This window comes from Hylaeus volcanicus, chromosome 5 (genome assembly GCF_026283585.1).
Source record: "Hylaeus volcanicus isolate JK05 chromosome 5, UHH_iyHylVolc1.0_haploid, whole genome shotgun sequence".
Lineage (NCBI taxonomy): Eukaryota > Metazoa > Arthropoda > Insecta > Hymenoptera > Colletidae > Hylaeus > Hylaeus volcanicus.
In genome coordinates, this window is record NC_071980.1 from 16,480,798 (window position 1) to 16,496,257 (window position 15,460).

A 15,460-nucleotide genomic window follows, 5' to 3' on the forward strand; every position below is an offset into this window, starting at 1 on the left:
ACCATTGCAAACAAAAAAACGCAGTTTATGAAAGAACAGGCTGATTCCTCTCGAATGACTCAAGGGTATTCTTTATCTAGAAGTACATACTCCGCTTAGAATCCTATGCGAACTGGAATTCCAAACCTCTGAGATCACTATTTGGGAAAATTGAAGCTGCTTTCGAAATCATTCATCGATTCTCTATAGCTCTGTGTCTAATATGTATTGACTCATTCGAAAAGGTATGCATAATTCCTTTCATTTAATATAAATACTAAGGTTTGCTAAATTAGCGAATATCAATGTAATGTTAAAAATGGAAAAATAATTTGTCGACACTGCACACTAGAGCTTCACAATGTTTTATTAAAAATAACAAGGGTCAAGGTAAAGTAGATACAGAACGTCGAATGGAGGATAACTATTAGAATAATCAATTATTCCAGAGATAGCACTGTCATTCTCAGAGTACCTTATCAGTTCGGTGTTGAAATTTCATGAGTACTAACGTTACGACGCGATAAATTTTTAAAACTGAAATCTTTTCTCCCCGATAAGGGAAGTCTAGTTTAATTAGTGAAGATTGACGTCCTACCAGGAAAATATAAGAAATTACTTTTTAATAATACTAGCGCCTAACACTATCTCAAATCAGCAGTGCTATCAACCGCATATACTTCAACAAAGTGATAAAAGAATCTCTTCCGATGTGAGTAATATTGGTGGCACGTTTAGAAAAATTATGATGACGTGTTTGAAGGCTCTAGTTTCATTAAAAATAATTCATTTCTGTATCATTTAGAGATATACACCATTGCTAACTTGAAGATAAGAGCAGTGATATGAACAAAAGGTACAAAGAAATACAATTTTATGTATAGTTTATTTCTTTGATCGACACTTTGGCTTTTGATAACAGTCGATGTGCGTTCAGTGAACAGGTTACTCGCGCTGCGTTGACAAAAAGCTCGCTCGACTAAGCCACAATGCGTGGCTGAGGGTCCATGAAAATCGCGGAAATATTCGAGAGAGTCCTGAGAGAGAACTCTTATAAATAAAATAAAAAAAGATGCATATCTTTAGATGATACGATAAGGACGTCAGCAAAACTAGTGGTATCATTTTAAAATTGTTAGAATATAAACGATTTATACAAACTGATTCAATTTGTTTAAAAATTTGAGTCGAACACTGATTAATACTAGGAATACTTCATTAACAAAAAAAATATCCAAGTTGTGTCATCATTTTTGGAGCAGAGGTAGACAAAATTTTGTATAAATAATAGATGCTAAATAAAGTGAAAACAATTTTCACTCATAATTTAAACTCCAATATTTACTCGAGGCATAACAGATCAAAAAATGTGTACTTTTTATTCATCATTTCGATATCTAGACAAGTTTCCTCCCATCTCCGTTTTGGAGCACAAATGTACAACTATCCTTAAAAAATACTAACTCTATGCAACCTTTGCGGTAACCTACTCAAACTTGAAAATACCCTACAAATTCGCCATTTCCCCCTAAAAAATCACATTTTCACCCGCCACCCTAGGAAACAGATGAAAAACTCCGAAGACAGGAAAAGGATCGATCGATTTCCAATTCAACGATTCCTTTGCCTCGAAAGACACATGTATCTCCGCATTTTCAATTTCCGCGCCGGAATCGTCGCAATGACACCCAGGCCGTCTCTGGGCACAATGCCGCGAGTCAAACTCATTAACGACGCATCGAGCTCGGAAAAAACGAGACAGGTGCTCGGTTAAATCGATTAATGAAACTCTCGTACCTTGACGTAACCAAATATCGCGTCGCTCTTCTATCCGCTGATTCCTCCCATCGCAGGTCTTCGAGGTCTTCGCGACGCTCCGTATCAGACGAGGACTTTAATTAAACGCACCGACTGCATCAGCCTCCACCACTGCCAATTATAATACCATCCACCGGCGCGTTTTCACTCCGCGTAGCACAGTTATCGAAACGTCGACACTCTCACAGCACGCACACCCCAGATACGAGGGCTCTCTCGAATATTTCCACGATTTTCACGGACCCTCAGCTACGCATCGCGGCTCCGTCGAGCGAGCTTTTTGTCAACGCAGCGCGAGTAACTCGTTCACCGAACGCACATCGAGGACCCGCCAAGCGCTGCATGCAGTTCCGAATGCACCAGCGTGGAAGTCGATCTCAGGCTCGCCAGCGACGACAGGGATTCCCCAGCCAGCGAACACGTGGAGGTTTCAAGAGAGCGCAGTGTTCCGAATGATCGAGCGTCCGATGGATAGCGGAAGACGATAGGGATTAACCACTTGGGACGAGAGTTGGAGATTTTAGATCCCCTGGGTTGGTCGTAAATCGCTCGATGGACCGATGGTTACTCGACGCGAAATTCCGCAGTAAAACCTGTCAAGGTCGAAGAGTGCCAGGTGCAAGGCCGTTGATTATTTTCTCGCAGGTAGCAGCCCGAATTTCTAGCAGAACGCCGCACCGCAGACAGCGACGTCGGTGCTTGGAAAACTCGAGGAATGCCTGGATCGTCGTCAGTCGCTCCGAAATCGAAGGAGCTCGAAGATCGAGACGGTTCAATTTCTGGGAGATCTCCGCGTGTCGTCGAACCGAGAACCGATTCTCGGAATTTTTCGAATTCCGTGGATCAGCTTCTTCGTCGGTGCACCGCGATTAGAGTATTCACCGCACCGGAAGCACGCGTTGTTTCTCAGCGATTAAAAGCCACGCTACTAAACGACACACTCGCGCGCGCGATCACGTCCGCCGGAGCACTGACACGACTCAGGATTCCACGAGTGACTGCGGCCGCTCGCACGACTCCAGTCGAACGACTTCGCTTCCACGGCGCCCCGATTCGTGTATAACCGAGCAAAGCCGAACAGCGACGAACCATCTTCGAGCAGACGCTGGTCCGCAGCCGCGATCACTTCGGCTCCGACCGTTCGCCGCGACGGAATGCGCTTCCGCGAACCAGCGATGGGTTATGCTCGCGAACATAAAGAATTCTTTAAAGGAGACTTTAGAAGTTCATTTTCTAACACATTGGTGATGAGCGATTGAGTAACGTGTTCTTTGTAGAATTTTTGGTGTGACTGTTCCTTCACCTTTTTGACGAGTAATTGATTTTGATGTAAACATTGACAGATGTACTGAAATCAAAAGATTTAAACTGCAGATGGTTTATGTAATGAATATTCTATTTTTATGTGCACTGCTAGGTACTGATACATTTGCTATGCTCTTGAGTTAATTGTGGGTTGAGTATTTTTGGAGCAGGTACTGTTGTGATTGCTGTTATTATGAGAATGGTACTGACTAATAAGAACGATTTATGGACAAATGAAAATGAAAAATCCTTCTAACAGAAACCTTTCTAATGTAGACTATAATATAATGTAAAAGGGAACTTTATTGGACTTAACCTGCACTTCAGGGGTTTGAAGATGAGTACAATAATTGGACTTTCCTATTTATTCATCCCTGCATTTGTTTCCATTCCATTATAACAACTGCAGTAAAGAATGTTAAACATATTATTGTTTGCCACAGGTTTCAACAAACGAATAAATTCGTGTAACGAAGATCATTCAAAAATTAGTTCGAAATGCCATTAAAGCCATTAAATATATAAATAAATGCTCGTAACAGGAGGATTAGTCAATTAAGTATACTTCTGAAGCGAACTCACGAAACTCGATAGAAGACACTCCAATTCCAATCCTGAAGGAACACATAGAATTACGTTTGAGTTTAAAAAATTATCGAATTAATTATTCAGGAACGTTCACGTGTCGGTGAAGAGTGACGATCGGGCGTCGAACTTCGACACGATTTGCCACCTCGTCGTCCAATTTGCGTTCGGTCGCGAAAGCAGCCGGCGGTCAAACTTCGAATTTACATTCAGGTAAATTGGAGTGCGGCATTCGGCGTGGCGTGTTCGAGGCATACTGATAGTAAGACAACGTGTTTTCGAGGGGCGAACGGCGCTGGTTATCGAACCTCGGTCACGTTATTGATATGCTAACTAACTGGAGGCTGCGACACAATTTGCTCTTGTTTCACGCTTCTGTCGCAGTCGAACTGGCCGCCCTCGGTTTAAATTCGTGCAAAGATAGGCGGGAAAGTGTAAGCAAATTAACTCTTCGCGCTGGGGGAGAATCCTTAACTGATAGCTGGTTATTAACCAGCGGTTAACTCCAAGTTCTCCGCGTTCTTCTTTTTCTTTTAATTAGGGCACATCGCTTTCAAATTAAGTGAAACCGATAATCTTCTCGAGGTATACGCCATCGCTGCGGTGAAGATTATTTGATCACAAAGGAGAGAGGAAAGAACTCGTTGTAGCGTTTGTGTGATTAAATTATAAATATAGGAATGCTATTTTTTATTAACCCTCTCCGAATTGTTTTCGGCTCCCGAAGCAAAGTGTATAACTGAATATTGCTAAATATCGATAATGGGATATGAATGCAACAGTGAATATTAAATTAGTAACTTAGCAATAATCAAGTCACTGTTCAATTATATAATAAATTAAATGCAATGGTTCACCTCCGTGCGAACTAATAATCTTCACTCGTCGGCATTCATAAACGTATTTGATTGCCAAATATTTAAACTATATTTGGAAGGCAATACTGATATTTCCCCAATGCTTTGTGGATATACATTTCAAATAATAAATAAATAACGAACAACGTCCGAGGTAGACTTCTCCAACAGAAATTTCAATTTGAATTTTCAATACAGTTATGTTTCACATTGTAAATCGCTGTCAAGCTATCTTTGTTCGTCCATTATTCGAACAAGATTATCCCATCGTTGGACGAAACGAAGCTTCGCGGTTGAAAATTTTACGAAGGATTCGTTTACGTTGATTGTGAAGCATTAGACGGTTATTTCCTGAAAAACGACGGATACTGACATTTATATGAATTATAGAAAGCACGACGGTGAATAAGGCTTCGGTGAACAGACGACAGACTTCCTAACAAGATGAACTCATTACGACTCCGCAACCTCCTTTTACAAAGAAGTTACGATTCAGTGTTGAGATACATTGGAAGACGGAGGGAAGTACTTATTACTGTTTCAAAAACCGCGAACAGCAATTGTTCATTGAAGTTCCGTAATGAGACGACCGAGCCTCGAACGGTGGCTGTCTTTCTTGAAGTTTGCTTACGTATTTTATTATCAGACTACCTCTGGGCTTCGAGTTCGAATAAAATATCGGGCAAGGATTTAAATTACAAATCGTTGCATTTCATCAAGTTCTCGAACAGGTGATAAGGGGAATAAATTCATTGAGGATATGACAGAAGTCTAGACCTGGCCAAATCGATACCATTGCTAATGAAATAAACATTTCTTCAAAGATTGTGAGTCAATACATTGTTTACTATTGCGTTAGTTTTATCTTTTATCTAATCGTTAGTTTTATAATTTATCTAATCGCGTGAAATGTTTAATCAAACGAAAACATAGCAAATAAATTGAACTTGATGAGTCAGTAATTAGAGAAACAGTGAGAAATGTCCCATACAGCGAGTGAATTTTCCGAGCATAAATTACTAGGAGGCGATCGATCATCGAACTCGATTGCGCAAAGTTCAACAACTTAGTTCGCAACTGCGAACTGCTGCCAATTCTCCTAAGTAAATCGAAGCATTGTACGATCCATTTTAAGCGACTAAATTATTTCCGAATGTGGCTCCCCACTGATTATTGATTTCCACTGATTTGAAGTACTTCTAGAGAAGATTATGTTAAGGAAATGGTACATACTTGAGGACATTACTTATGATAGCAAGTTAAACTTCATAGATGAAATAATTTTTCACGTGAACAGTACGTAATGTAGTACCTCAAATTTAGTCAAAATACTTTTTTAATATATTCATTAACTACACAATTCCTGCGAGAATTTTAAATCCTTTTTCTTCAATTCTCAAAATTAAAAATTCACAAAAATAACCAAACATTTCAGTTAATATGTATATAGAATACTAAATGTAACTTCGAAATAACTTCACCACAAACAAACAAACCAATAAACTTTCAAAAGTTCGCACCAATTACTTTATCTATAAAAAAAGAATCGTGAAGAGGGTCTCGACACTGGTGAAAATAAAGAGAGTAACCGTTGATAAATCAATTCTGTAAAATAATTCTCAGCCAGCCGCAAAACAGGCGAACCTAATCCACGAGAATGACCCGATCGTGTCGTGCACTGCGATCGTAACTTAACCGCGTGTCGCTCGAGTTTCACGTTAGATTAAGAGCGGAACGTGTGCGTGATGGAAACGGTTTTCACGCGGCAGTGATTCCCCGCGTTCCTCGCAAAACCGTCGGAAACTCGGACACGACGTGCGCGTCCAAGCTAATGCTGGTTCATCGAAATCTACTTAACTCCTCGCGGATTGCCGAACTTCGATTTAATAACTGGGCACACGCGAGGCACCAACCCAAAGGGCGAGATTACATCTTCATCGTGCCCACGTCTGAATGGCGAAAGGTTCGTGGAGGCTCCATTCGCGGAATATTCATGAAGAACCGCGAAAATCGAGCGTCGATTCGCTGACCGGGCCATGAAGGCGACGTTTCGCAAATTGTGATCACGTTCCTAACTAGAGGTACTTGTCGTGTCGATTTACGTCGGGTAGTCGTGGGATTGATACGATACATGGATCGTTCATCAAGGGGGAATGGAGCGGATCCATTTTTCTTTAGAAGTTTCTGCGGGATAAACAAGTATGATTTTCTGAACATTTTTAACACTTGCGGACATGAATTTAATTTTTAGAGTTAACTTGGAGTAACATTAGTATGGAGAAAATAAAAAAAGAACCCTGATAGTGTAGTTTTCGAGGAAAACTGATCTTCCTTCGTGTGCACAAATAAGGACATTCGACCTGAACGATAATGTTAGTCATTTTTTAATTTTGTGTTCTCAATTGTGGACGCTAGGTCTGAAAAAGTTAAGAAAAGTAGAAGGTATGTGTTTGTTTAACACGTTGACCGTCAGACAAATATTCTCGAGAATTTTTGAAACGATTAAATATCATTTAGACTATTGGAGACTAAATAATCAAACGATCATGAATTTGTTTAATTCTTCAGTAAAAAGGACTGTCATCATAAACAGTTTATGGTGGGTGCATTTTCTTCGATAGACGAAGAACTTAGTATTGGAAGTTTGACGTACGCCAAAAATTGAGGTTCAACTATAGCCCTCTGTTTAACAAATTGATTGGATGAATAGTTATTCCGAGCCGTGATTGTTATTAATATTTAATGAACGTGAATTTTCATTTCCATTAAGGTTGGCGCGAAACAAGCAAGGTCGGAACGAAAGAACCGAAACTCGAAAGAGGGACCACTCGCGCTAAAGTCACGGGTTCGGTGTAATAAAGTGCCTTGGAAATCCTTTGTGTCCCGCGGAACGCATTCATTTAACTTTGATCCTGCCGGAGCAAACTCCCCCCCCCCCCGATATTTTCCTTCTCTTTGATGCACGGTTCAACACCCCACCCCGTCCCTTTTCGCCCACTTGCCCCTCGCGTTTACCACGAATCTGGCCAGACTACGGCGGGTTGGCGTGGCTCATAAAAAATACAATATTTTCCTTTCGTTCGGGGGCTCCGCTGGCTCTTTTCCTCGACGGGCGACGGCGGCGGGGGGGGGGGGGGCGACGGCTCTTTGTAGGGATCTGTAAGTTTAATTCGACACGGAAATCCGGTCGAGTCGAAGCCACGAGAGCTGCTTGATTGCTTTGTCCCCCGGGAGTCTAATATGAATTACAAACCGTCTCCCCGTCCACCGCCGTTTCTTTCCCTCACTTTTGTCCCCTGCTTCACCCCATCCTTTGTCCCTCTGGCTTGGAAACCTTCGTTTCGCCACGGTGTCTTGCCCCATTTCCCTTCGTTGGGTTCCAGCTCGACTCGGGGGAAAAGAGCAGAGATCAAGTGGTCTGATATTGGAAGGTGAAACGGAGGTTTCGATCCTCCAGACCCCGTTGACGGATTTTATCCGCGATTGTCGCGTTACTGTTGCGGCTCCGCGGGTTGGTTTTCATAGCAATCGGAGGAAACACTTTAACTATCGGCGCTCGTTTCACGGCGTAATTGAATCCTCGAGACGTCGCGGTTGCCTTAAGGGGTCAGATGATTCCAAGCTTGGCAGATTGTTTTCGAGGAAACTACCGAACTCTCTGTTTTGTTATCTACTTAGGTATTTTTAAGTGATCAGAGTTTCGATGGGTATGAATTACTGATCTCGCGATAGTATTGCGCGAGCTTCTCGAAGAATAATTGAATCCTCGAGCGATAACGACTGCTTCCAGTGGTATCGATAATAGGGGCAACGTCTATAATTCTTTTCTGAGCTGCATTGAAGTTAATCAGACCAAGGTTTTGGGCGCTTAGAAATACATATTTCAAAAATACATAGTTTGGCACCTCGATCATTACGAAATGTATTCAAACAACTGAGTCTTCAATTGTATCATTGACTCAGTTATCCTTGATTTTCTACGATCAAAATTTTTTTTCCTGCTTTCCTTTCGATTAAGTGAACCCGTGATCTCCCACGTGGCACGCCTCCTATTTTGGAAAATCTTGCCTCGGTTGTTCCGGATCGGAACGAGGCATCGCAAATTGATCAGCGGAACTGATCAGGCAATCGACGTCACGAGAAAAACAGCAAATAAAGTTTCGAGCGGGAGCCACTTACGTTTCTGCTGCGCAATCGCTATTCGCAGGCGTACTCGAGTATCCCAAGCGATAAAAAAAAAAAACTCCTGACGCGCCAGGACGCGCGTGTCCTTTTTACGAGTTCCGCAATGTCGTGGAAACGGGCGCGATAAAAGCTTCTGATCGTTCTAGAGCCCTGCGCTCGACGAAACGGTTCACCTGGACTCGAAACGAGGGAGTACTATAACGCTTGCCTATCGTTTTAAAGAATCTGCAGAAAGATTTAATTAGATTGTTCAAAATAATACTGATCCTGAGATTGTAGAGGAAGCTTTTGATTTTGATAATATTCTGGTGCTCAATGTAAGGATATGCAATTGAAATTCTCGGTTTTGTGTAATCTCAGCCCACTGTTGGGTTTATACGTGATTATACACCGATAATTTGCCATGAATCCTTATTCAAATTGAAAATTATTTAAATATCTTTAATTTCTAGACTCTAAAGTGATAGAAAGCAAAAGAACGTGTCGCTTTTGTGAGTTGTACGCGACGAACGCCAAGATTTGTGCACATGTGCTCCCAATCGAAACTATACTGTTAGGTTTATACGTGATTATACACGGAAAATTTGCCACTAATCTCTATTCAAATTAAATATTATTTAAATATCTTTAATTTCTAGACTCTAAAGCGATAGAAAGCAGAAAAATAGCTTCGTAAGGAGACAATCTTCTGCCGAATCCATTCTAATATCAAAAGTGTCCTAAGAAAGCGTTCTTTCGAAAAGAAATAAGTTCACTGCAGCTTTAACTCGTCGTGCCCGTATCAAACATTCCACCAGCACAATGCAGTATCTTGTATGCAGCCATAGGCAAGAGGCGGACAGTAATGTGCTAATGTCATCGGTGACACGGTAAAATATGAGCGTCATCCGCATTCGCGTGACGCGACCCCCCTGTGGATTTTACGCGTCACCCATATCTGGATGACACGGTAGTCAACGTGTTGGTACGGATAATGAGGGTTTCGCAGTAGCTATCCCCGAAACAAGATGGGTTTTCCTCGCCGGGGCCACTAGTGGGAGGTCCGCGCGTTTATTCCGTCGTTGGTCCGACTGCAGCGGCTGCCAGGAAGACGGTAGCCTGGAAAAAGAGGCTTCCAGAGTCAAAGGGTTAACTGTCGGCGTGGTGTCGCACGGTAAGAGGACCAATTCGTGCCTGCGCGGCGACGATGGCAAACGACGGTCGGGAGAAGAGCAACGGGGAATGCCTCGCTCCGGAATGGTAATAGGTCGCACAAATCCACGGCTGAAAAAGCGCCGAGGGGCGAACGAAAGCTCCGGCTAAGTAATATATCTATCTCGTCAGGAGATTCGCTGGCTTTTCTTGCCGGTGGCGGGCCGTCCGTCGTTTTTAGGCTGGGCTATTCCGCGTCACTTATCGTAAACAACTGTCGGTCCAGGTCGCTGCTACGTCCATTCGAAGGAGGCCTCCGAAGCGGCGTACAGGCCTAAAACTGGCCATGGATGCTTGAGGATTACCGGTGGATTACCCGCTGCTTCGACTTTCTTTCCCGCGAAACAAATCTGGTGCATAGATACCCGATCAATCTCAAGGGTGATTTTATAATAATCGTCTGTGCGTATCGGCTGACTCTTTAGGCTGTCTGTATAAAGAAATTTGTTTTAATATTTTCATAATAGCATAATGAAATTTATAAATATGTTCAGGCATTCCACATCCCACCATTTGGTTGTACTGCAATTTTTTCGAATGACTCTGGCGTGAACAACTATGTGGAGACTAATAAGTGGAATAGGGACATGCGTTGTCAGACATCTCAAGTGATTCTCAAATGAAGGTAACTTTATAGGTTGGCAAATATAAACATGTTATATTTCCTAGCTTGTCTCTTTCAAACACAGATAAAGTGATGAATATACTGAATTTCTTTTCATAAATTAAATAGTAGTATGTCCAATACTATAATTCATATGTGTTCAGCGTTGAATATAAATTATACGAATCAATACTGCTACTAAGTACCCTATAATATGTAATTTAAAAGTGTCTCAAGAATCAACAACAAAAAATAAACCCATGAATTTTACACTCCGTTTCGTCTTCACCCAAATTGAACCATTATTCAGTTTATAAATACAGTCAGTCCTATAAATATTCGTATCCTGTATGTCCATTGAAGAAATTTGTTTAAATTAAATTGTCGATTTGATGTTTCCAAGTGTATGTATAAATATGTTGATGTATAATGTACGATGTATGAATATTTATAATGAAAAATTCATTTGATAATATCGAAACTATTATTTAATTTAGTCAAACTTCTTAAATAGACAAAGAGGGTGCGAATATTTATGAGACTGGCTGTTGAATTTGATTTCCGTAAGAAAAATAATTTCCCTGCCCAATCGGATACTCCGATCATCTTAAACTATTTTCCCTGCGCAGAGCGCCGACCTCCAAGAGGGTAGTAGAAGGCGGTCGATAATTTCTCCGCGAAGAAGAGCCACGCTCGCAGCTTGGCGAAGCTTAATATTCAATTTCTTCCCTTCCAGCGTGTGTGTTCGAAACATTCTTTCACTTTCGCGACGCAATATCGGCTACTTGTCGCCACACAGGAATCACTCGATGCAGTTTCTCGTATGTTTCTTCGCACGAGAAATTTATCTCGATCCCGCAGGAGCACCTATTTCTGTATACGAGCTCCTGAAGGACTCTCTCCTTCCACATGGCGCTGCAAAAATATGTACGCGATGACGTCGGTTGCTCTTTGATTCACCATGAATATTCGCTATTCTCTTTTCGATTTATTTTCGTAATTTCACATGGTTTCGAAGACCATTGACAAGTGCAACTGCATGTTACATTTTTAACATTCTAAATGAATATTGTATGAATGTAATCCTTGGAAAGTGTTCTAACAAAGAAATACTTTTATCGTAGTGGGCACTTAAATGTCGTTATCAATTGCAATTTATTTTTACTTAAACTACAAACATTGGATATACAATCAAACTTATAAATATTCGTACCATAGATATGTATTGAACAAATTTACCTAAAATAAATTATAGGTTCGATCCTTCCGAATGCGTAAAGTTTATTTATGTAAATATTTATAATAAAACATTTATTTTGAAAGATCTAGCCTAACATTTAATTTAGGCAAATTTCTTTAATAGACATAGAGGGCACGAATATTTATGGGACTGTTTGTGTTTCATACGATTTGCGTTTTATTAAGAAGCAAAATCCTTAATCCTCCTATCGGTAAACCATTTAGAACGCCAGAATCTCCACAGTATCGTGAAGCAAACGTCCGACGCGCGAATTTGACCGTGCGTGAGCGTGGAATAATGCGGGATTTCGGTCCAAATTAATTCATACGAGGTAATCATATCATCGGCTAGGCCATAGCTCCGATGTGGGAATAAGCCGCTCGAATGTGGAAATAAATGCAAACACTCGGGTTAACGAAGCGATGGTTGGCTTCCGAAAATTTGCTTCTTGTCCTCCGAACCGATTCGAGGATCGATCCTATCGATGACTATCGTTCTCTTTAAGTTTTCTTTCTGAAGAAAGCCAAGTTCGAACAGTTGGGCGACGATGGCTGCAAATGAAATTCTGGAAAGAGGATTTGGTATTTTAATTTCGTTGGTTATCACATTATCAAGCGTTATAATTCGAGTGTTTAATCAACTAAAGCGAGGAAAATTAAATTTGAGATGCTCGAGGTGAAATTTAATTAGCAAAGAAAAAGAAATACGTCTGTATGCAACATGGAAATGTTTCAGGGTACATCCGTAATTATACTCATGAAAGATTAATCGTATCTCAAATTCACAATATCAATTCTAAAGAAAACCCTCGAGGTAGGTTGGAACTTGTTGCACGGATATATTATGCTTTTTACTTCTGAATAATACAGGTACGAAGAAAACGTAATATGATTGAATTACACCAGGACAAATCAAATTATTCTTCTCGGAGATTGATCCCTTGAAGGATAGTTAAATGTATGTATGGTTAAGAATAAAATTCCTTATTACTCTTTAGAATCATCGAAGCTAAAATCAATGAGAAGTTATTCTTAATTGCGCAAATAATTTAGTATTTGCACAATTTTGTCGAAGGAGTATCAAGTTGTATCTCCTTTGCACTATCGATTCCCAAAGATCAATAAGCTATATTTATACTAATAATGTAATATTTTTACAGTTTCTGTTTAACTCCATCATTCCTAAAACGGTTTAAATTCATATATACACACGACGCGATGTTCAATAGATCGATAAGACGTTTTAGTTCTAGCCACGTTGATAATTATGTATTTGCATAATTTTCGCTTAATTCCGTCCTTCTCGAAGGAGCAGGACTTTCAGTAGTTAACGCAATTGGCACGAGACACGGAACGTGTACCAGCACCCGACGCCGTTACACCGAGAACAGTTCGTTTCGGCGCGTTGTAAGCGTAAATTTCCCTCTAAATGAAAATTGCCATCACTTTTCAGCTCGGTTCTCAGGAGCAGGAGTCCTAGCTCCATCCTTAGTCCCGTCAAACTCTGCATCTTGATTCAACGCACGTCCAACGACCTGCCAACCAAAGTGGTTTATCTAAATGAACGCGCGGAATGTGCCGCGAAACTTTTTCAGCAATGAAAAGGCAACGTGACTGGACCTGGGGAATTGTCTTCGTACGTTCCGTTAGGAAGACGTTGCGCTATATTCTCACCCGGAGTGAAACGAGATACTCTACTTCTAACCAGAACACGGGATGGTGTAGCGCAATTAGGGTTAAGATTAGGGGGACACAAAAGTAATAAAAAAGATTTGCACCTAGGTTTTAATACGATTTTTGCCTCTATTCGTTTAAATTAGGTTCATTTTTCTTTCGATTGCATTTGTAGGAATTGAAGAGGATATCATAGAAACGTGGATGGAGAGTTATCGATAATTAATACCCCATGTTGATATTTTTCTGATTTATGTTTTTATAATAAGAAAACGTGTCCACTTCTTCAGGAATATACTTGCACGTTTAATTTCAAAAATATTTTAAACACCGTACGACCACTGTGAATAAATATTCATATTTAAATTTCCCAATGGCACAACCCTGCAACACTGTTAAATATTCATAGTCATAGATTACCACGTCCCTCATTTGAAATGAAACAAGTCGTCCCTGAAAAGGTCGCGAGTTTCCTTCGGGACTTTCCATTTTGTCGCGTAATAAATAACGGAAAAGTAGTCTGAACATTGTTAGCGACGCGCACGGAGGAACAGCGGTTATCTGGACTAACAATTATGCGAGCAGTGGCCACCTAACTCTCGATCATCCGGACATGCAATTAGAAGTTCTTGTGCTCAAGATATGGAAACAGTTTTGTCCGAGTAATGGAACAGATACAGCTTGCCAATTTATCAGGCCGAGCAATCTCCCCATTTGCACAGAGAATCAACTGTCTACCGTGTAATTACTGTATAATTATCAGTTACACGCAGCCTTGGTTAATAATTACTGTACATTTCTGTATAATTACAAGTTTCGCGTAAACACCCGTTGTAGGCATCATTGAGTTTCGTTTTCTCATCAAGGTTCATCGCGAAATCGTTAAAGTTTCAGAATTGTCTTGCAATACCAGAATTTGTATGTCTACCTTGCAATGGTCAAAAATTATCTTAGTGTTCTAGAATCTTTTCTGTCCTCCTCGTGATGTTCCACAATTAATTATGTTCATGTTCTAGAATTTAAATGTTCCCCTTGTTGTGCTCCAAAATTATTTTATTCTAGAATTTGTGTGTCCTAATAATATTCACAGATTATCTTGTTATTCTAATAACAGTATGACCTCCTTGCAGTGTTCAAAAATTACTTCCAATTCTAAAATTTGTATATCCTCCTCCTAATGCTAAAAATTTATCTTCCTGTTATAGGATCTGTTCATCCCCATGGATCTTCAAAGCAGAGATACACGAGCAAACAGAGAATTTCCAAAGCAACGATCAACACCCATAGCCTGTATCCACGAATCTCGATATATCGAAACGGAAAGCCAGCGTTGCGAGGCGATCGTCGCCACGCCTAAGCGCGGAAACGGGAAGACTTGGCCCCAGTTCGCGTATTGTATGAACGATGGTTTCGTGGTTTGGTTCGTCTCGCGTCACCGGCTAAATTAGCACCACGAGCGAAAGTTATGTCACGTCCTTGCGGGCTATTAGCTCCGTTTCACGTCGGATAGCTGAAAGGTCTCCGCAAGACGGATAATTGGGACGACGAGTGCGATAATGGCGGCAATAACGCTACGACGGGGAGTAATTAAGTTTGGAGGTTATTAACCTGTTTGTAGCCTCGTGGTCGATATACAGGGTGTAACTCTGTTTAGGGAGAAACTTCAGGAGTGAGCTTGACAGGGAAAAATGATTAAAAGGAGCGATGACAATCTCACAATGACAATCTCACAAACTATACATTTTTCGATGCTTTAGTTTCGAGTCACTCCTAGAATCTTTAAATGTAACTGTTTCCAATTCGCTGAGTTAATGCGAAGAAAATGTAATCGAGTGGATTTATCATCACACTCGAATTTAAGACCAACAAATAACGCACTGTTTCTTTCGAGCTAATACAATGAACGAGTCGGTGCAAATAGGAATTATTTCGAATTTTTATTTAACCAGTGGTACTTCCAAAAGCAAAGCGATCGCGCGGACCCTGAAGAAGCACCGCCAGCAAGCCCGTGGAGAGTTGCCGC

The 15,460-nt window shown here is 40.8% G+C and overlaps 1 protein-coding gene across 2 annotated transcripts in view; it reads right to left on the reverse strand.

Annotated features, from left to right (window-relative positions):
* The window catches only part of LOC128876568 (mannosyl-oligosaccharide 1,2-alpha-mannosidase IA), a 540,141-nt gene that overhangs the window by 155,016 nt on the left and 369,665 nt on the right, over window positions 1–15,460 (reverse strand). Inside the window, exon 1 of one of the 2 annotated variants that reach the window (XM_054123043.1) lies at window positions 1,777–2,795. The exons of the other annotated variant lie outside the window; for it this stretch is intronic. The gene's annotated coding sequence lies outside the window, so the exon portion shown is untranslated. Of the gene's footprint in view, window positions 1–1,776; window positions 2,796–15,460 lie in introns of those variants that run through there. 2 annotated transcript variants of the gene reach the window in all.